Here is a 20,882-nt window from a genome sequence, read left to right as displayed (position 1 = left end):
GCCCCGCAGCCCGGCCCTGCCCCCGCGGGACGGGGAACCGGCGCCCCCCGGGCAGGGCCGGGCTGCGGCTCCGGGAGCGCCGCCCCCCCCGGCTGCTGCGGGGGCCCGGGCCGCCCCCGCCGCTCCGCGCTGCCCGCGCCCGGGATGCGGGTGCCGCGCCTGCCCCGCTCCCCGCGCCCCGCCGGAGCCTGCTCCCCGGGCCTGCCCCCGGCCCCCCCAGCCTCGCCTGGTCCTGCTCCCCAGGCCCCCCAGCCCAGCTCCCCAGCCCTGTCTGGTCCTGCTCCCCAGGCCCCCCAGCCCAGCTCCCCAGCCCTGTCTGGTCCTGCTCCCCAGGCCCCCAGCCCTGCTCCCTAATCCCGCCTGGTCCTGCTCCCTGCCAACCCCTGTTCCCCAACCCCACCCAGTCCCACTCCCCAATCCCACCTGTGCTGCTCCCCAATCCCACCAGCCCTGCCTGGTCCTGCTTCCCAGGCCCCCCCAAGCCCTGCTCCCTAATCCCACCTGGTCCTGCTCCCTGCCAGCCCCTGTTCCCCAACTCCACCCAGTCCCACTCCCCAGTCCCACCAGCCCTGCCTGGTCCTGCTCCCCAGGCCCCCCAGCCCTGCTCCCTAATCCCGCCTGGTCCTGCTCCCTGCCAGCCCCTGTTCCCCAACCCCATCCGGTCCCACTCCCCAGTCCCACCTGCGCTGCTCCCCAGCCCCACCAACCCCTGCTCCTTGCCAGCCCCTGCTCCCCAACCCCACCAGCCCTGCTCCCTGTCGGTCCTGACTCCCCAGCTCTGCTGGTCTTGTTCCCCACCGGCCTTCACCATCAACTCCACCAGCGCCGCGCCCCACTGGTCCTGCTCCCCAGTGCCATCCGCCTGTGCTCCCCAGCAGGCCCTGCACCCCAGCCTTGCCAGCCCTACTCCCCAACTCTGCCAGCCCCTGCTCCCACCCAGCTCTGCTCCTTGACCCTTCCAGCTGGACAACGTGCTCCTGAGCGGCTCTCAGCATAAAAGTTAAGGTTTACATCAGCGGATACAGTGAATCATAAAATCTCCCCATGAATGTAACTGCTTCTCATAACACCAGTGACATATGCCTACCCCATAAATCTGTCAAAGCTAAGGGATTCAGCATTTCTAATGGCACTGGCTGAGCAGGTAACAGTGACATCAGAGGTCAGGATTGCTACGATATATACTCAGCAAAGTATCTGCTGATACGTATGGGCTATGTGCTATACAGCACACACGCTGTATACACATGTGCCCCATAGGTGTGCATGCCACTGCCCTCCCCACTGCACGGGGTGTGCTCCCCGCAGGGCTGCCACCCTCTGCGGGGTGTCCTCGGGGGAAGGAACTGCACCTCGTGCTGGTTCATAAGGATAGATCCTCTTCATTGTTCACCGTACCCATAAAGCAATGAACTTCATTAATAAGTACTGTATAGAGACCGTACATTCGATGTTTGAAGTTACATGGCAGAAAATAAATGCTGCCAAAGAGTAATTCAGCAATGAACCCGCAGGGAGCACTTGGCACAGAGACATTCTAAAGATTCAGTAAATCTGAATCTTTGTGGCATTGAAAGTTAATGTTTTTTTTCTGTGCTCACAGAGCTCCAAACATGGCAAGTAATCTCATTCTTGCATACTTCTGCGATACATATATCAAAAAGCAGGTGGAAATAGCCAAAACACACAGAACTTGGGCGTATTTTCCTTTCTAACATGCATATTCTCTATCAACTACTTTATCACGTAAATTAGTTGACCTGGAAGGGCTCAAATTCCTTGTGATAGAAAATGTTTGCACTGATAAAACTCACACAGGCTAAATCATGATTTTAGGAAGAGGAAAAAAATCATCTCCTCAGACAAACTAAAGAAGAGCTGACCATATGTTTAAATAATGAACCGTCCTGTGTTACCATAACGTGTTCCCCTGCTCTAAGACCTCTCGGTAAGCAGGACCACGGCACGCAACCACGGTGCGAGCTACGTGTGCGTTCCTGTAGCAGGAGAGGGAATGGGCTCGCTGTGGCACTAGACCCTAATTTAAGCCATTTGGGGATTTCCAGCCTTGCTTCCAGGATTTCCAGGGTCAGGGTTGCAGGACCCCTATCACTTCACTTCAAGTCTTCACCTCCAAAAGAACCATCAGGGCAATGCAAGACCAAGGACAGAAATCTGCGCTTGCTATTGAAGGACTTATTTTCCCCAGAGTGGAGGAAGGGTCCAGGCTATTCCTTTACTTTGTAATCTGAGTTTTGGGTAATAAAAGGGGGAAAAAAAAACCCAAAACCATCAAGGAAGGATATTAGATATTATGGAGAACAATGCAAATTATGAAAAAAGGAAACTTCAGGGCTTAGGGATAGAGTGAATGGGTTTGGTACTAGGCTACTGCCAGCTCTAAATTATTTAAATTTTCAGTGTTTAGAAGATGAGATAAAAATACAATGGATGTTTTAGACATTCTAAATGCTTTTTAGAATTTAAAAATTCTAAATTTTTAGATCTGCCCAGTAGATCCGGACAGTTGTGCAAAGCGCCCGTTCCTTCAGTGGTGTTTGGCAGCCTGTGAGCTGCCTCTGTGCTTCCTCTCAGGGAGGTTACCTGAAGGCAGCCGGTGAACAGTGGGGATCCCTTCAGGCTGAAGCGCGGCTTACTCGTGTAAAAATATGAGTGTTATCACTTACTCAGGCCTTTTCAACAAAACCATTTAGAGGACAATAGATTAACGATTTAAAAGCAGATGTTTTGAAAACTGCCACTTAAAATCTCTCTAGTCATTTCAATGGCAAAGATACAGTAAAGTGATAGCAAACAGTTCTTGCTAAGTATCATTTTAAGGAAAAAAAAAAAAAGGTGAGATCTGCTACTGTTCAAACGCTGTTTAGCGCCCAGTCTAGAAGAAGTGTATTTCCATATAAAAGCACTGTTAACGTTTCTTTCAGAGCTTGCTTTTTCTGACACTACGCCTGCACATTTCCACTGGCCTACACAGCTCCACCTGGGTCTTCAGACCCAGGGAAATACCTCACCTGCACCCTTGGGCACCACTTCTGAAATTCTGAAGCGTCTTTTGGACTAATCTAAATATTTTTTCACTCCTTTTCTTAAGGAAATGAGTCTTGTGAAATGAGGCCGTGATGGCTTGCCTCCCTCCAGGTGTCTGCACGTCTTTCAGCTTCTCCTCCCACCCTGCCCCTCCTTCCTCAGTCATTTCTGAACCTGCGGGTGAGTTCGAGCTCAATTTCTGCGGCCACTAAGTACGTCAAAGAGACCACATTCGTACGAGTTTCAAGAAATTAGACAGTCGAGTAGAAGAAAATACACTATCCTCTTTGACAGAAGGAAGACAGCCCGAGCCCAACCCTTCTTAGAAACTCGCTTACTGTCTCCTAAGCCACTTTCTAAGTGACCCAGTCTACGGCCAACCAACCTGGAACCTCCAGTTCGTATCAAACCAGCCCTCCCAAGGTACGTGCAACTCTGCTAACTCGCTGTTTGTTAACTTGTTGGGACTATTTACGAATAAATTGTGAAAGCACTGGCTACGATTCCACAGATAAGGCTAAATTTGCACCAGGTGTTTTTGAAAAACGGCATGTAAAATTAATATACATACTCCAAGTCCCTAATGCAATGTTGTAAGATACATAGCTATCCAAAAATAACACTCCGATTTAAAGCCAATTAGAAGTTGCTCTTCTACAAATGTACTAACTTTCTGTGGGAATGATCTTAAAAGGGAATAATACGGATTTTCTGACTTGCTTAATAGTTAATATTCATGGACATATACCATATTAATCACATTGGAATATTTTAAAATTAACAGTACATTTTGATACTGCTAAGGGAAAACATACTTTATAGCAGAACCCAACACAGACCTCTGGAGAAGGAGCAGCTCCTCCCTTCCTGACACACTGCACCACCTTCCACCCTGCTCGGTGGTCCTGCGGCACCAGCCCCTGCCGATGGCACAGCCAGTGCTGCGTTCGATACTGCACGATATATGAGAGTATGCTACACTCTCGATAGCCCGTGATGCTTCAGTGCCAGTGCTGCCAGCAGCAGCAGCATTTGCTTCTGCAGAGGTGGCAGTGTGGGGCACAGGAGGGGACTGGAAGCGATGGTGGGGTTAAAATGCAAATGAGAGAGTGGAGGAACCCTACAAAAGCAGGGGGGGAAGAAAAAGAAGTGTCAGGGGAGAAAGATGGAGTGCATCGGGATTCTCTCGCTGAGTGGTATCTAGTGTCACTACAGGGATTCGAATAAACAGTAAACAGAAGTTTCAATGCTACGTGACATGTTCTTTCCCTGAAGCCAAGGTGAGCGTGCCACTGATATCAGGAGTGCAACACCCTCTGCCAGAAACACTCTTAAACCTTCTCCACTCACAGACTTCGATAACCTTCCTGGTACAGCTGATGCACATGGTCACTTACGGAAGCAGTCCTACAATTTCTGGATATGGTCTCCTGGAATACTATATGATGCGTCTTCAACTGTATCATGTTTCAGTTTATATTTGGGTGTTGCATAACCAAGCCCTTACCCGTAAAATTATAACTGGCATTTCCGTCACTTTTTCTAGCGCCCTACGTGAAATCATTTCCGAGACAGAATAAAGAACTGATTAACAAAAGGAGTTCGTTTCAGTTTTCAAATGCTACACGGTGTTTGTGCACTTCTTTCAATCCCGACAGCAATTTAGCAGGAACTGAGGTGGCATTTTGTCACAAGACCTGATTTGCTGCCAGTCCCTCAGAGGACAGACTGGCCGAGCCTTCAGAAGCAGCACACCATTTAATATTTTTCCGTTGGCACTTAGAACGCTCTAACGTACTTAAATGCAATTCATTTATGTGCCAGTATTTTGCAACAACTGCATTTTTGGTATTTTTTGCCATCTACTTCTTTTTCACCTCTGTAAGATGATGGAACACACAGTATCTCTCACTAGAGAAGTGACTGAGCAGCCCATTTTTAGAAGCTTTTTCCCATTTACTGACTTGGCCATGCTATCGTTTTCTCACAGTGAGAGCTGCTAATGAATATAGACTTGAGGCTTTTTTTCTTCTTGAATACTTGAAAAGTGAAAGGTCTGGGAGATCCTCCTCTTTTCTGGGAGCAGTTCGGCGTAAGAGCAAATACGCACTTCATCAGAAGGCCTAGGAAGTGTCAGAGATGAGAAGGGGGCTTAATACGATGAACTCTTCCCCGACGCTCCTCCACCAACCCCGCCTGTACCACGCTTCTCTGCAGCGCGGAGCTACAGCCCCTCGCCACTGCACGGCTGTGCGTGCAAGCCCCCGCGCCTGCCCTCGCCGCTGGCCAGGATATGTCTGAGCACCAGGCCAATGTTATCTTGCAGCTGCAGCTGCGCAGCCTGGTTCCTCTCTTAACCCACAAACTCGCTGTCCCCCATCCTGTTATCCAAACGCACTGAGCCCCACGAGGCAGCAAGGCGGGATGGTGGGGCAGTCCCCGAGTCTCCAAGCTGCAGGAGTGAATGGTGGCTTTGCCCTTGACTTAGGCAGGAGACAAACCAAGCTAGGAAACATTTTGAAACTAGATCCAAATGCCAAAATTCAAAGTGAGTTTTTCTCTCTCCTGATTCCCTCACAATTCTCTCTTGTCACCCTAGTCCCTTTTAAATGAATACATTAAGACATAGCATGTCTTGCTTCTGGCAGAAAGTGTAAAGGCTAAAAAGTTTTAAGAGTGGCCAAAATACCAGATCCCAAACAGGTGAGTTAAAAAAGTTGGAGAGGAGTTGCAGTGCTCCTCTTTGCTCAGTAGAATGTGGCAGGGGCCAGATAACTAAGTTTTCCATGATCTAGCGGGCTAATATTACTAACGGGTTTCTATCTTGTGAACAGATTGACCAATTTGGCAGGCGAGAAATGTCAAATGCAAATATTTGCAGACATCTTTACAAACTCAGAGCTCAAAGATCAACTTATGGACTGACTGTACTGATAAAAGACTTAATTCCTAAGTCAGCAAAGAAAAGAAATAGTTACTTCTAACGGATTGTAACTTCACGCATAAACCTTAGGCATGTAGAGTTTAAGACTCAAACCCCCCCAAACAGTCGCTATCAAAAAGGGCTGCTTTTTGTGCCAAAAAATTGAAAGAGAAACTTCTACAACGCAGGGTAAAAAGCAAGGCATTGTAGCTTACAGCCTTCTTCCCAACTTTAACACAGTATATCCTATTCCACATGCAAAGCCACTTGTTTACAGTGCCAGTAAGACATCTTCTGGGTTATTTACTTTTAATTGCATCCTGGCTGCAATAAATTGGAGCTATTTATAATTATAAACTTCTTTAACATTTGAGGCCGTCCTTCCCACAAGCACTCTGTACTCAGCTCCAGCCTGCCTTCGTCGCAGCGATTCATCTGAGACTCGAGGGACAGCCACCGAGGTCACCAAAGTGCCCATTTTCCAGCGATTCCAGTTGATTTAATAAAAAATCTTATCACGCTATCTTAACCTTACCTCAACAACAATTCAGACTCGGGATCAAATCTGTTCATTTAAAAGTAAAATGAGAATAAGAGCAGTTGCTCACTTTTGCCTTGGAAAGGCTTTAATACTGGATCTGTTCCCAAATCCAGTATGTACAACGTGGCAATAGGCAGGCACTGAAATGTTCCCCGAATGTTTAACAAACTGATGAAATTCAACAAAACCTGAAGCAGACAAACACTCGTAGGAAACAAAAGATTAAAATACAAGTATTACAGAAGAAAATGCTTCCCAGCTCCCACTAGTGACAAACAAACGGTCAATAATCAGGAGATTTGGTGAACTGAGCTCCACTACAGCTCTTAGGTGAGCTGGGGCTTTTGAAGTCCTCCCGTCCTTGTATGGGAACATGTAAATGTTTATCCTGGTGCACGAAACCGCTTGCAGGCACTGAAAACTCTGCTTTAGGAAATGTTTGAGAGCACACTCCCAGGCTCCTAACTTGTAGAAATGCTTGAAAATAACATTAAGGGTGCAATTTTAAAATGTACGTACTTCTCGGTGTGAATCCATAGGAGACAACCCCTGTCTCAGAGGTTTTAGGCACATTTGAATATTTTGCTTATTTACAGATATTTAAAATAATTTACAAAGTAAAAAAAATAAAATGAAAGTACATTCAGATATGGACATTTCTTAAAAATTGTAACAATATACATTATGAATTTTTATTGCTTAGAATTCATTGGAGGATTTTAAGACAACCCATTTTTTAATTATGTAACAAACTATATTTATTATAGATTATCATAATTGTTGTCATTATTATAGATGACAAAAAGATTAAGCAGAGAAGGGAGATCCTCTAGTTAATCATGTGAATGACATTATTATTTTGTGAGGGGTATAGATATCATTAAAGTTTATTGAAGGCTTCATTTACATTTCTCAGTCCTTGACTGCTAATAACTAAGAGCTTATATCTAAGCAAGCTGGCAGAAGCTTTTTCTGTGGGATCCTCACATACGATCTGATCCACAAAAGACTGATCCACTGGCAGAACTCATCTGTGCTTCAGCTGGGACCCATTTGATTTTAAGTCCTGATGCAGGTTAGAGGAGAGAAAAAGAAAGGAGAAGAAGAAGAAGGAGAAGGAGGAAAAGGAAAAGGAAAAGGAAAAGGAAAAGAAGGGGAAAAAAGGAAGAGTGGCCTGTGATTTAATGAGGTACTCATGTGGTTATGGCTTAGACAAAAGTCACATAGATCCAGACCACCAAAGGTGCTCCCTCCGGTTCCCTTCAACAAAAGCACATGGCTATTTTAACTTCACAAAGCGAGATTCGTTATATAATTACTGCAATAATTACTAGCCAGTGTCTAGCATCACTCTAAAACCCAGGAGCACAGAGCATGTTCAGTAAAACAGGTTTATCAACAAACGACATGCTAAAACTTGATAGAATAGGGACTTGTGCAGGCTGTCAGCCATTTACCCTTTGCCTTCCCTAATGTATCTGTGGTTGCTTACAGATTGTGCGGACATGTTTACATATTTATCCCTGACAATGCCGAGTGAATAGCTGACACCAAATAATTTATTTGTTTAATGTATCCTGTTAGTGCATTCATGACTACCCGTGAGCAGAGAGCTATTTCCTTGAATTAAGCCATTGTTCTAACAGATCCAACAAATATATTTGAGAAAATTGTTCTGTAGATGGGTTTGAAAATTCACAGGAAACAAAATCAAAGGCCCAGAGCACAACTGCAGTGATCCATTTAAAATCTGCAACGAAAATGTCCAAGTCTGATAGCACCACCTTACAAACTGCAAGCACTGAAAAAACTCTGTATCCCATAATTACAGGTTTCTTCTATAGATGCCCTCTATGTTTTTCAACATCCAGGGAGTCTGTGGACCAGATTTTCAACTTTTTCTCAAGCACAAAAGCGAGGAATGAACGTAAAAGAAGGTATTATTCAAAAGCAAGATGTATCCAGCAGAACTACCCAACGCCACACATGCCGGCAACGCTGCCAGCGCATGAACATGTTCCCTCTTGTAGGTTTATGGACACTTGCGCACTCCCAGTCCGCTGGACCGCCGGGCTGGAATTACAGAGTAATCTAAAATCATGGGAACGACAGAGTATTGAGATGCACTTCCCCCCCCCCCCCCAACATTTCATTGTATGCAATGAAACTAATTATATCTTTTGCAAAGATAAGTGCAGATGTGCTAAGAAAGGCACAAAGCCCCAGCACCTGTGGAACAGGTGGAGCCAGTATGTTCTTGTGCAACTCCCCGAACAAATGGACGATCCTGCCCTTCTCCCCCCTCCCGATTGTATTTTTGGGACTCCAGTTCGACCAGTAACTCTAGCTGTCCCCTCTCACATTTCTCACACCTGCAGCTATACTGCAGCCTCTCTCCAGCGTGCAAGGGAAGTGGAAGTAAGAGCGAAGGGCTCTTTGTTTGCTCCCCGGCACGATGCAGCCGTGCTGGGCATCGGGAGAGACATGGAGCAGGGCCAGCGGGTGCCGGAGCTCGGCAGCAGACGGGCAGGCTGCAGACAGCATGGGCACAGGCACTGCATGCAAATGAACAGAGAGCAGCATGTCTCAAAGTAACACTTTTAGCAAAAAGCTATTTTATAAACGTGGACTTTTCTGTTACCCAGCGCTACTACATGAGATGTGGTAAGAGAGGCCAGGGCAGTGAAACCCCTGCAAAGAGAGATGATGGGATTAACTGGCAAAGCCACTGCTAGAGGTACACTGGAGAGGTGGCACTGGAGGAGATCCAGCTGTGGGGGAACGCAGACAAAATCTTAACACAGGCTCAAAAGCGGCAGAAACAATAGAGTCTGTATTCAGAGATGATAGAGGAAGACAGAGACAAAAAAATGAAGTGAAAGCTTTCTACTGCTAATTGTGAAAAATACCAGGAAATGAGTGAGATGCTGCTGCCAGGAATAACGCTTGTGATACTGAAATTGTTGATGAAAGTGTTTGACATGCTACAACCTCAGGCAAAATAAGGCCAAGATTTTGGGGGGCATTTTTTTTGGTGTGGTTTTTTTTTTTCCCCCCAAAACAACAAGGAGCAGAACAAACGAACTCTTCTGTTACACTGCTGAGGAGTCTGGCATTATAAGTTCCCTAATTAAAGACAGGTCCTTTCTGGGACACACCATTATAGCTGCCCAGAAAGGCTGCTGGGAAAACTCAGCCCCTAGAAAAACGGCTCCAAAATTGCTGAAGACGCCAAGGCAGTGATTAAAACAGCACCCGCCAAGAACACTGGGGACACATCCAGGTTCAAACTGGAGGACTCCAGGGAGCAAGCAGAGATGCCTCACCAAGCAAAGGCACGGGGACCGCAGAAAGCAGTATGAAAGGGAGAAAGAAAAACCTCCTGCCCGTAGGGAACAACACAAGACCAAACCGCTTCACATCCCCATGCTGCAGCCATCCCAAGAAGGAAGAAGCCACAGCTCATTTAACCACCGAAGCAGAGGCTTCCAGTGACGGGAGGAATGCCTGCAGCGTGACTCGGCCACGACGCGAAGCACAGGAGACGTCTGCTAGTCACTCAACTGCCATAGTAGCAGTGATGTTTCTGAGTCAACAGCCAACGCGCTCGCCGCTCCATCACTGAGCCAGCTGCAATGTAATGTGAGCAACGCCGATAAGCAGTAATATTAGCCTGGAGAAATGTCACTGGTGGCAGAGGGGGGGCTCATCTGAGCTATCTTTAGCTGTCTAAAAGTTAATCACCTAAGCTCCCCGCACAGTCAGTGGAAAGTGGCTGGGACCTCCAAGGGGTGATCCTGGTCTATTCTCAGCACGACTGCTGCGATGGGGTGAATCACCCTCCGGAGGTGCCTGTCCTTCTCCTTTAACTGCAGAAGGCACCTCTCTACCGCAGAGTCACAGAAACTGGCTGGAAGGGACCTCCAGAGGTCATCTGCTCCAGCCTCCCACTCAGAGCAGGACTATCCCCAGCTAATCAACAACATCAGCCTGATGCTCAAGTAGCTGTAGGGCACTGACAGACACCCCACACCCTTCCTGTCATCAGCCACCAACGGGACATGCAGCCTTCATCACCACCCTTAGAGCCTGGTGGTCCAGCAATATCCAACCCTGTCAACAGTTCATTTGCCCGCACAATGCCGCCTCAAGCTTCCACGTGGGAATGCTGTGGGAAACAGTGCCAAAGTGCTCATTGCAGCCAGGTATACCCACCCACAGCTCCCCTCGTGTCCCCCCAGCCAGGCCATCCCCCTAGCCCTTTGGAGAAGGAGGTCGGGGCTCTCAAACACAATTTGCCCTTGGCAAATCTGTGTCCACCATTCCCGATTTACCTTCTTGTCCTTCGTGTGTTTGGAAATGGATTCCAGTGGACACCCTCAGTGACCTCTCCAGTGACTGAGAAGTCTGACTAGCCCATAGTTCCCCAGATCTCCTTTGCCTTTCTCAAAGATGGACCGTTTTCCTGCGGTCACAGACCTTCCCAAGCACCACAATTTTTCGTGAAGGACACACAGTGACCTTATAGTCCCATCATCCAGCTTTTCCAGCCTGAATCCTGTCCAACGCCATGGACTTGAACACATCCACCTCCTCTAGGTTGCCCCTAACCCACTGCTCCCTCATTGCTCTCCATCCCTCTCCTTCCCAAGCAGGCTGGTGGGCGCTGGGGCCTGGGCGCAAGGCTCCGTCTGCGAAGACCGAGACAAAAAAGGCAGCGAGTACTTCAGCCTTTCGCGTACCAGTTGTCACTAGGCTGTTTCCTCCATAGATTAACATTTTTTCTGAACTTTCCTCCCCTACTCCAACCCACGCTGGAGTCCCCTCGCTAGCCACAGCTCCATCAGCCTTTGGTCTGCCCAACTTCACCCCACATGCCAAAACAGCACTTTTACATCCCTCCCTTGTTACCAGTCCTTTCCACTCTTTGCCTCCTCTCTTTTTGCACTTTGACTCGCTAAGAAGCTCCTTGCTTAACTGAGTTGGCTTCTGCTGAAATTCCTGATCTTCCTGCACAACAGGATGGTTTGCTCCAGAGCTCACAATACGTTTTCTTCAAAAACCAGCCACTACTTAAGATTGGTCTATAATTTTTAGGTGGCTGAAGTCAGGTGAAATTAATCTTATGACAACGACAGAGTCTTGAGACCAAGCAGTAAATGGAAGCCCTCAGCAGCAAAACACAAGAGTTTTTGCAGAGCCCTGGTGCTGGGCAGCCCATCCCCTCCAGCCTTGCTTTGATCCCGATTCCTGCAACCCAGCCCAAGGTGAGTGGCAGGAGATCAGTCATGGGGGCCCAGCCATTGTTTTGAGGCAAAAATGAAACATTTCAAGGAAACTCATACCAAGAGGTCAGCCTGGAGCGAGAGCCAAGCCCTGATGAAGCCAGTTAAGGCAGAACTGGACAGACCTGCAAAAGTTCTGATTATACCCACCAGTACTGGTGTGCAGGCTGGTTGGGGTGGATCACCAGCCAGGTCATGAGAATCAGGTCACCGAGGACCCAGACGGGCTGGCAACTCACTGAACAGACCACTGACTGTTAGCAGTAACTAGCCAATTGCTTACCAATTAGTCTAGAGTAGGGTGATTGCGGTTTATTATTGCGGGAACTGGAGAAGTCACTCAATTTTGCCAGGCTTTGTGGCAATGACCGTGGGTGCCCACAAGGAGCACTTATCCTTAGAGTTAGTCCTCTAATGTCAGTGTCCAGGGTCCCCTGGGTTGGGCGGCAGGGTACCGAGAGCACCAAGAGCATCACTCCTTGTAGGAGAGGATGATGGCATGGAAGAGGCAACCAACAGCCGACCACTCGCCTGGGGTAATCTCAGCAGTTCAGCCTGGGTGTAGTGCCTGGCTGAGCACAAGAAGCTGAAGCTCTGAACTGAACTGAAGGAGGAGTCGGTTGCAGGGTACAGCTGTAGTTTTTCAGGGACTGCTGACACGAGAGCCTGTGATATCCCCACAGACACCTTAAAAACAGACTGAAAAAGAATGAAGAACACGGGGAGAGGACACTGCTCAAGTATTGCCTTGCAAAGAACTGGATTTACCAAATGTTGCTTGGAGAGAAGGACCGGAGCTTCAGTGGGCATTGCAGCAGAGTGTAGAAGATGTCTTGTCATGAATCTTCATTCCCGCAGAATAAATAATACTAACATCTCTCTTCAGCTGAGATGGAGCATTGGAAACCACTTGGCAAGGACTAGCTAATAAAAAGTCAGGGTTCTGAATTGAACTAAAAACTACTCTTGTGTGTTTACATGGGTCAGATATGCATGCACTCTGAAACAGCTGTGTAAACCTCAACTTTAAAAATGCCACAGTATAAAAATTAAAGATCAAGATCCCCAAAGCAAAGTTAACACTGCACCTTTTGCATGACAATGAGGTGCAAAAATGAGGCGTAAACACTGAGAACACCTTAAGGTGGCTAATAGAAGCCTATGAAGCTTCCCAGAGAGGTAATTTCTGATCTGAAGATAAGCCTAAAGGTTTAATCTGAAATGCTAACGAACAAGGAAAACTGGAGAAGTTCTGAAGAAGGATTTAGATTGGAGATACCGTCTCATGGTAGGGTGGGATGGAGTGTTTTACCACAAGGCAGTCCCTGTTTCCGCAGTGTCGTTCCCCCCATGGCAGCCACACGGAGTGAACAATACAGCATAGCTGCCACAAATCAGAAGGGTAAGTGACAGTGCTTTTATGGTGCCAAATGGAAGTAACAAAATGCAGGAAGCATCTTGTCAGATGTCACTTAGCAGCGATATCACGGGGGAATCTGGGAACGGGATTTGCCTGCATAGTAGGAATTCCTCAGTCCACGGAGAGGGAGAAGCAGAAATGGCAAGAGGGGCAGAATCTAATCTTGGCCTGTCGAATGAACGGGAAAGATTGCTCAGTTCCAACTTTATCTCGGGGAGCAAACACACAGTTTGGCACGTTATCGTTTTACTGACCGGGCTTGATTCCTTGTTGCCCTGTAGGATTCCTGCCTTAATCACAAGACAGGAGGAAAAATGTAACGCAAGAGAGTACCTCTCCTACACAGGGTCTAACAAAACAAGTGCAAGAGACTGACAGCACACTTACAGGAGAGTGCTGCAAGGAGAACACTGAAAATGATTTTTCAGATGATGTTTCGTAAGGAAATAAGCACATACCTCAAACACATTTGTGATCTGTCTTCAGAATTACCAAGGTCATTACGAATTTTTAAATTAAGTGAATCCCCATCACAACTTCACTCAACATGATCCTCAAAGTGCAGCGAAAACAGCCCAGAGAGCTGCAGGCTGGGGACGGAGATGACCATTGGTTTCGATGGGCCGCAGAAGGAAGCCTCCAGCCCAGACCTAGAGCTGAGCCCAGGGATTGAAATCCCAATCCCAACTCCCTGTAAATCATAGGGCGCCCAGATTGTGGTTTTGTTTCCCTAGTTAAACAAGGAAAGGCCAGATCACAGCACGATGAACATTTTATTGCGTGAGTAGAAATGTTTTCTTCCTGCACGCATGGCGTGCATGTGGATGCACGAGTGTGAGAAAGACACTGAAAAATCAGGATGTGATTATGAAATTACCTAGCTACCCACTTAGGATTTACCTGTGCCGCGCAGTGTATTATCTCTTTTGATACATGTGGGCTGGCTTGGAGAGGGCTGGTAAGCTTACACGTGCAGGGAAACCAACTTGGATCCTGGAAGCAACATCATTGTGCTAACAAGGCACTCCACCTAAACTAATTAGCCCTGCCTTTCAACAGGCTTAATTAGGTGGGGCACCATCCTGTGCTGTTGTGGCGAGACGGCTTCCGGTTCTGGAGCTGGCTCATCCACAGCCAGTCTGAGGACTTCTGTGCTTCGCCACCTGGTGCCATGCACCACCGACATGTGCGTTGGAGCGGGGGCTCTTGCCCGTGTCGGCCGACAGCTGAGCCCAGAGGCAGTGCCTCTCCTGAGCTGTCTTTCTGTGCACGTACCTGTGCAAAACTGCAGGCCTGCGCCCCTGCTGCTGCACTGAAAACTCCTCCTTGAGAAATCATGAGCTGGCTTTCACAACAGGCCTAAGACAAGGAAGGAACTAGCTAGACAGACCACAGCAACGATTTTAATTCAACAAAGGGAAAAGAAACCCCAAACGATGAAAGATGCAAGGGATGAACCGTACTCCATTTCACTGTTTCATAAGAGTTTTGCAAACCACAAAAGGTCTGCATTTGGATCTGCCAGAGAATTCAGATGTTACTTTCATCCACATACCCATCTGTAGCCATTAAATCAGGTTTTGAACCGGGCTAACCTGGAGATAATAAAACTTATGGTCTAAATATTCTGTCAAGAGTGGAAGTCCTTTGACTGTGTGGAAACAAATACTGGAGTAGGAAATGGAAGAGGAACCTCAGGAACGAGTCCTGGAAGTACAAAGCACAGTGCTGATCTACCTGAAAAGCTCCACTTGGCCACTGACATTAGATGCAAAGACAAAGTTTATTAATTATCCTTAGCTCTTCATGAGGAAAACTATTCAGAAATTTTAAATGAGGATCAGAATAAGGCTCCCCACATCACCATAGCAATGTAGAACAATCTACTGGTAAAAAGTTAGACCTGTTTAAATCAGTTTCCTTGAATCCTGGAAAGGTTACAATTGAACACAAAATTGTCCCCCATTTCCTCTCAATTTAATTTCCTGAAGGTCTTCAATATGAAAGTTAAGAATGTGGCTCCTGGAAGCATCCCAACCATAATTCATAGGAATTCTTTAAGACACATATCAACCTTTGCATCTCAGCCTTGGAAAGACTGGGCATACAGTCAGCTGTTATGTTTTGAGCCACCATGCCAGCCATTTAAATGCTATTAATTATAGAAGATAATGAAATGGGGTTTTTTTCATGGCTAAATGTAACTTCTTGAAAGCATTATCCTTTAGGATGGAGGCTTAAAAAAATGATTTCGTTTGGAATTTTAATATGTTTTCCTACAACAGATATTTTACGTACCCAAAGGGTAATATGTCAGCCTCGCCGATTTACCTTATTTGAACTTTCTGTTCTTATTCAGCCTCTCAAAATAAATGAATATGACTGTCATCCTACAGCTGAAACCCAGAGATATCGCTACTCCGCATTGAGCAGAGCCTCTCAAGTACGCAGCACATTGCAAAAAATGACCTGTTTTGACACATTTGGTTTTCAAGTGATACTCTGAGTAAGCCCTATCAACTGATCTGTAATTGTACCAAACGACACTGTGGGAAGTCAGAGTATTGCTCACTGCAGATCGTGGGTCGGTCATAGAGCAGAACCAGCAGAAATAGCTTGAACAATCTGAAAGCACATGCAATTAAAAAAGTTGTTTCTTAATCCGCGATCCTCCAGCTTTTGAAAATGCGGTATGTTTTGCATGTTAAGCTAGTGCCCTTCAGATAGCTCTCTGCTGGCACCCCAAGACATACAGAATCACTTTTTGCACGTCCACACACTGTAACTCTGAACATTCGGAGTGAGCCTCAAGTCACAAAACTATAAAAAATCTTCAGACCTGCAGTAGCTGACAACAGAGCTAAAATATACACTGTGCTAATCATCTGTATTAATCTACCCTAGCGAACAATTTCAGCTCTTCGTAGCTGTGACTCAGTGTGCTTTATGTTTACTAAATTGCACGTACAGCCTTTTAGAATAATCTGCTTAAAATCACAGAGTAAGTCCCACGGGTAAAAGGGTGGGGAGGAAGAGGGAGATGTCAGTATCCTACAAAGCAGCATCATTTGTTTTGACAGCTTTTAATATTCCATATTAATCCTCATCTCCACTGTGCCTCTGTGTCACCTTCAAACTGAGGCCATCACACCCTGGTCGCCAGCTTTTGAAAAGAGGTGTTTGGGACACGGGTCAGAACTGGACTACATTTTTCCCAACATTGCCAGGGACAGCATCAGGTTCGTTACATGGTTATCCATAATCAGAAATAGATAATAAAGAACACCAGATAATAATGTACTTGGGTTTTTTTTCTTACATCTGGATCATTTTAGCCAGAAGGTGTTTACACCTGGAGGTCTGACTCCCATATGACTACTTTCCTCAAATCTGGGGTCTCAGTCCTGACCCGAATCAGGCTATTTACACGAGGGCTAAGCAATCGGGGAGATGCCTTGAAGGGGCAGATGGAGGATGAACTCGAACCCAGCAACGACAGGCAGACTTGGAAGTGTAAGCACTTGTCAGACCGCTACAGCCAGCGCAGGTAAGAACAGCCTTCCACTCTCAAAATACATTTAATTAAGGCCCTCAAAATATATTTAAGCACCTCAAACCGAGTTCAAGGAAATCAAAACGTCAGCTATACTAAAGGCACCCTTATTAACAATCTCAGTTAAAATACCAGATTAAATGGACATGGAAATGGAAATGTTCCCCACTGAAGGTCAAATATGGGTTGGCCTGTCGTAGATAATTCCAGTGATTACTTTTTATGCTTTAAGTTTTATGCTATGTGGCACCTTTCAGAACTTCTTACATTTAGCAGCACAATAGAGGCACCTCGTGTTAGCCTTGGCCAGGGTCTCTGCACTGTCCTTCTCTGAAGTAATTAATTCTGTGAAATAAATTCAGTGAAATTCATACGATTTCTGTGAAACATCTGATTTTAAGCTGCACATGACTTTCCATTTAAGGCAATTTGCAATAAGAGACATTCTAGCAGCATGCTAAATTGACCACATTTGGATGTGTTACAAAGGCAGGCTCAGAACGAGCAGCTGCTGCTGAAAAATGTGGTGTGAGCATCATCTCTTCTTGTGTTTCATTTTTTTTGTTCCTGATCTATAAAGTGTGAGTAACAGATTTTTGGCTTTTACCTGGATAGTATGTTCCCACTGTAAGTGGATGGAAATATTTAAAAGTTTCATGCAATATAGTTGAAACCCAGGAAGCTGCAAACAGTTCATGACATTTCAGTAACAGGAATTTCGGGAAATACGTTGCCCAAAGAACTTGAATGAAGAAGGCAGCCCAGCATACGCATTTGACTAGGCTCTGGATGTGGCCCACGTCCCATAAAGTATTACTGCTAAACCAGAAAATACTCCAGTTAGACTGGAAACTTGTATCTGGATTTCTCTTCAAGAAGTATCTTTGGGAAGAAAGGGAGGAAAACATTTCACAACCGTCAAATGCCAGCAAGATCTATTATTGACAAGCCCTGTACCTGTGTTTGCCAATGCATCGCCAACTTGTGAATGGTTACTTCTTTGCATTTTTGCTAGCAGGACTGGCCCCACACTGCGCTCAACTCATTGGATGACAGTCCCTGCAGAGCGGCCGGTTATACCACATCCTCTCGGGCTGTCCCAGACCAGCGTGAGCACTCCCAGTGCAGATCCAAATGTCCTGCACTCAAGTCAGTAAAAGCAGGGCCACAATTTCAGGTCACTTCTGATAAAACTCAGAGAGGGAAGGAGGCAGGGAGGGAGGGAAGGGGAGCAGGGAGACAGGCTGGCTTTTCCACTTCTCAGAATAGCAGGCTGGTTTTTCAGAGAACACAACGATTGCTATAACTGTGTCCTGCTTTTGTCAACCTAATAGACGGTATTTAAAGAAAAATACATTGTTTGTAAAATGTGACATTTTAGAATCATTTTGATATTAAGTGCTAAGCTTGTAAAACCTCCCTAAACACATGCTTGCAGCATGAAAGGCCTAACTGGCTTCAACCCATTTTAAATGAAAACATTGGAGCGTCTGGAATATGCTCTAAGGGCCCTGGCAAGCTGGATCCAGAGCCTTGCTCTGAACGCCTGGAGCCGGGAGTCTTTGAGATACAATGCAAAAATGTCTGCTTAAGAAATTTTTTTAAGAGTGTGGAGGTGTGGTAGAGGAGTTTTCATATGCACAGATGTTTAATTTCCTCTTGGAAAGGTATATTTATGACAGCAGGATATTTATACTAGAATAACTACATTAAAAAGCATAGCTCTTAAAATGAAATCTAAATACCTACGTTTTTAGTACTGAATAACGGCCACTGATCATGGCTCCTAGTAAACAACAAAACACAGCGTCTAACCTTGGGTGAGAGCCTACTCCTCTTCGGGCTGATGGAAGGCTGTTTGCCACTGGCCTTTGACAGGCACAGCACTGAATACAAAATCAAAAGACATGAATTGTCAGATCAACACCCTGCTAGATTTGGGCTTTTTTTTTTTTTTTTTTTTTTTTTTTTTTTTTTTTTTACATTCTGAATTCCTACTAAGTGCCTGAATGCACAACAAAGGCAATCAATGATGCCTTTAGACATGAAAATATATTCCACAGGGATGGACGTATTTAGATGTTTTTTAAAGTCTACTGCTTAAAAAAATTAAATCTTTGTAAGCATACATATTTTTCCAGTGAACTGAATTAACTTAAGAACCTGGCATGTTTTATTAATAACCATAAATAATTAACAGTTGTTTCCTTTCTGTCAAAAAAGTATCGCAATTATACAATACTTAAGGCTGTCATTTACAGACACTTCTTACAGAGAAAACAGTATTACGATAAAATGTTTCATTAACTATTAGCGTAACATTCTTTACCAGTTGCACAATGACATTATGCTTACATTAATAAGCATACCATGCTTAACTATATAAATCTTTTTTAGTCAACCAGGAGATGAAAAGATACTGATAATAAAACCAGAGCCTTTCAGAGTGATTTGAACATTGAAAACAGTCAATGTTCAAATTGTTCAGTCATTGTTCAGTATCACCATTTGGGAATTGGTGAGTCTAAACCGTATCCCAGAATGGATGCAATTCCGTAACTGAATAGAGGGAAAAGTACGTTAGCAATCCTTTACTCCCTCTTTTAATTCTACCTGGATTATATGTCCATTTTAAAAGCTCTTAAAGTTTTAATCTTTATAATTGTTATCCTATAATTGTAGCGTTAACTTTGGTGGGCAAAATGTCCACCCTTCAGAGGACAACGGGCGAATTCAAATTCTGTCCATCAAGGCCAGCGCTTTACCCTTGGTATGTACCCCTACAAACTCGACTCAAACACTGCTCCCACCATGACTAATAAATACGAAACAGTCAGCGGGAGTTCCTGCCCAAATACGGACTGAACGATTTGGCTGCTGACAATCAAAACACAAAGTCAGAAATACTTACTTTTTAAAACACAACAAGAAAGCAACTTACACTTGGAATCAGATCCTGCAGAAGGACAAGGTTTTGAACATTGGGACTGTCCAAGGACAGGCTGATGGCTCTGGGGTTTGTGCGGTGCATTACCCTGGGAACGTCTCCGCACAGATACTCGGATGCAGCCTCTCACACTCCCATGGCCAGCTGTGTCCGGGACACAATGCTGCAGCAGTGAGCTCAACCTCGGGGGAGGAAGGAGAAACTTATATATAGCTGCTGCGGGGATGAGCTGATGGGTGCTTTCAGGAGTCCCTTTCAGCTCCCACTGGCTGGAAAATGCTGATGACATGGAAGTTGAAGGGGCTCAAATCAGTGGGACAATGAAGAACCCTATTCATCACTAAAGCATGCACAAACTGTGCCCCACCACCTAAAAAAAATAACTCGGCCTGCCAGAAGTTTGGTTTGGGTGTTTTTGTTTGTTTTGGTTTGTTTTTTTTTTTTTCCTCGGATCCAGTACACATTTCTCAAACTCATATGGAACTGATTCAGTATACTGAACACTGCGATGTCAAAATCTCACCCACAGCAACTATTATCATTCTATGCAGAAAACAAAAGGAACACAGATTTTATCAACTCTGATATTAGCAATGGCAAAGTCTTATTGTCTTCGCAGGGGCCTTAAGCAATCCAATACGAATGGGAGCTGAGTAAAGCAATATAGGGCTTTCAAGGCTTGACCTGTGCTTAAAAGAGCAGAGTGAATATGGGGACACAATGAGAGCATGCTACCATGAAGACCTCTTTGCCACCTCGGGTTTGCAGTTGCCTGGATTATTCAGAAAGAAATCACCCATCAGAGAGCAGCCCTTTTAATAACCTATCACTGTTTTTAGAGTTTTATCCTACATAGCAGAGTGTGGTATCATCAGTGAAATGACAACCTCAACAAAAAAACCCCAGGGGTTTGGCTCCTCAACTGTTCTTCACAAACGCATTGCTGCTGTGATTACAACATACCTGCTTATCTTGTCAAAGGAAAGGTACTCCCTCCACCTGGGTGAGGATGCCATCTATATATATATCCTTAGGTTTTCAGCTGGCAGCCCCTTTGGAGCCTCTGTCTGACAGCCAGAGCCATTCCTGACACCGGGCAAGGAGAACTGCACAACCCAGAGCTGCCTTTAGCGACGGCAGGACTGCAGCTCCGGGACATAGGTAT

General features: G+C 45.7%; 1 long non-coding RNA gene across 1 annotated transcript; it reads left to right on the top strand.

Annotated features, from left to right (window-relative positions):
- Positions 1–850: 850 nt before the first annotated feature.
- On the top strand, positions 851–4,611 carry LOC142412951 (uncharacterized). Its single transcript, XR_012776648.1, has 3 exons — positions 851–1,144; positions 3,113–3,471; positions 3,871–4,611. It is a non-coding gene; the product is annotated as an uncharacterized LOC142412951 (long non-coding RNA).
- The last annotated feature ends 16,271 nt before the right edge of the window (positions 4,612–20,882 follow it).

The sequence above is a fragment of the Mycteria americana genome, chromosome 7 (genome assembly GCF_035582795.1).
Source record: "Mycteria americana isolate JAX WOST 10 ecotype Jacksonville Zoo and Gardens chromosome 7, USCA_MyAme_1.0, whole genome shotgun sequence".
Classification (NCBI taxonomy): domain Eukaryota; kingdom Metazoa; phylum Chordata; class Aves; order Ciconiiformes; family Ciconiidae; genus Mycteria; species Mycteria americana.
Note: the sequence above shows the minus strand (reverse complement) of the source record. Positions and strands in the feature narration are given on the sequence as shown.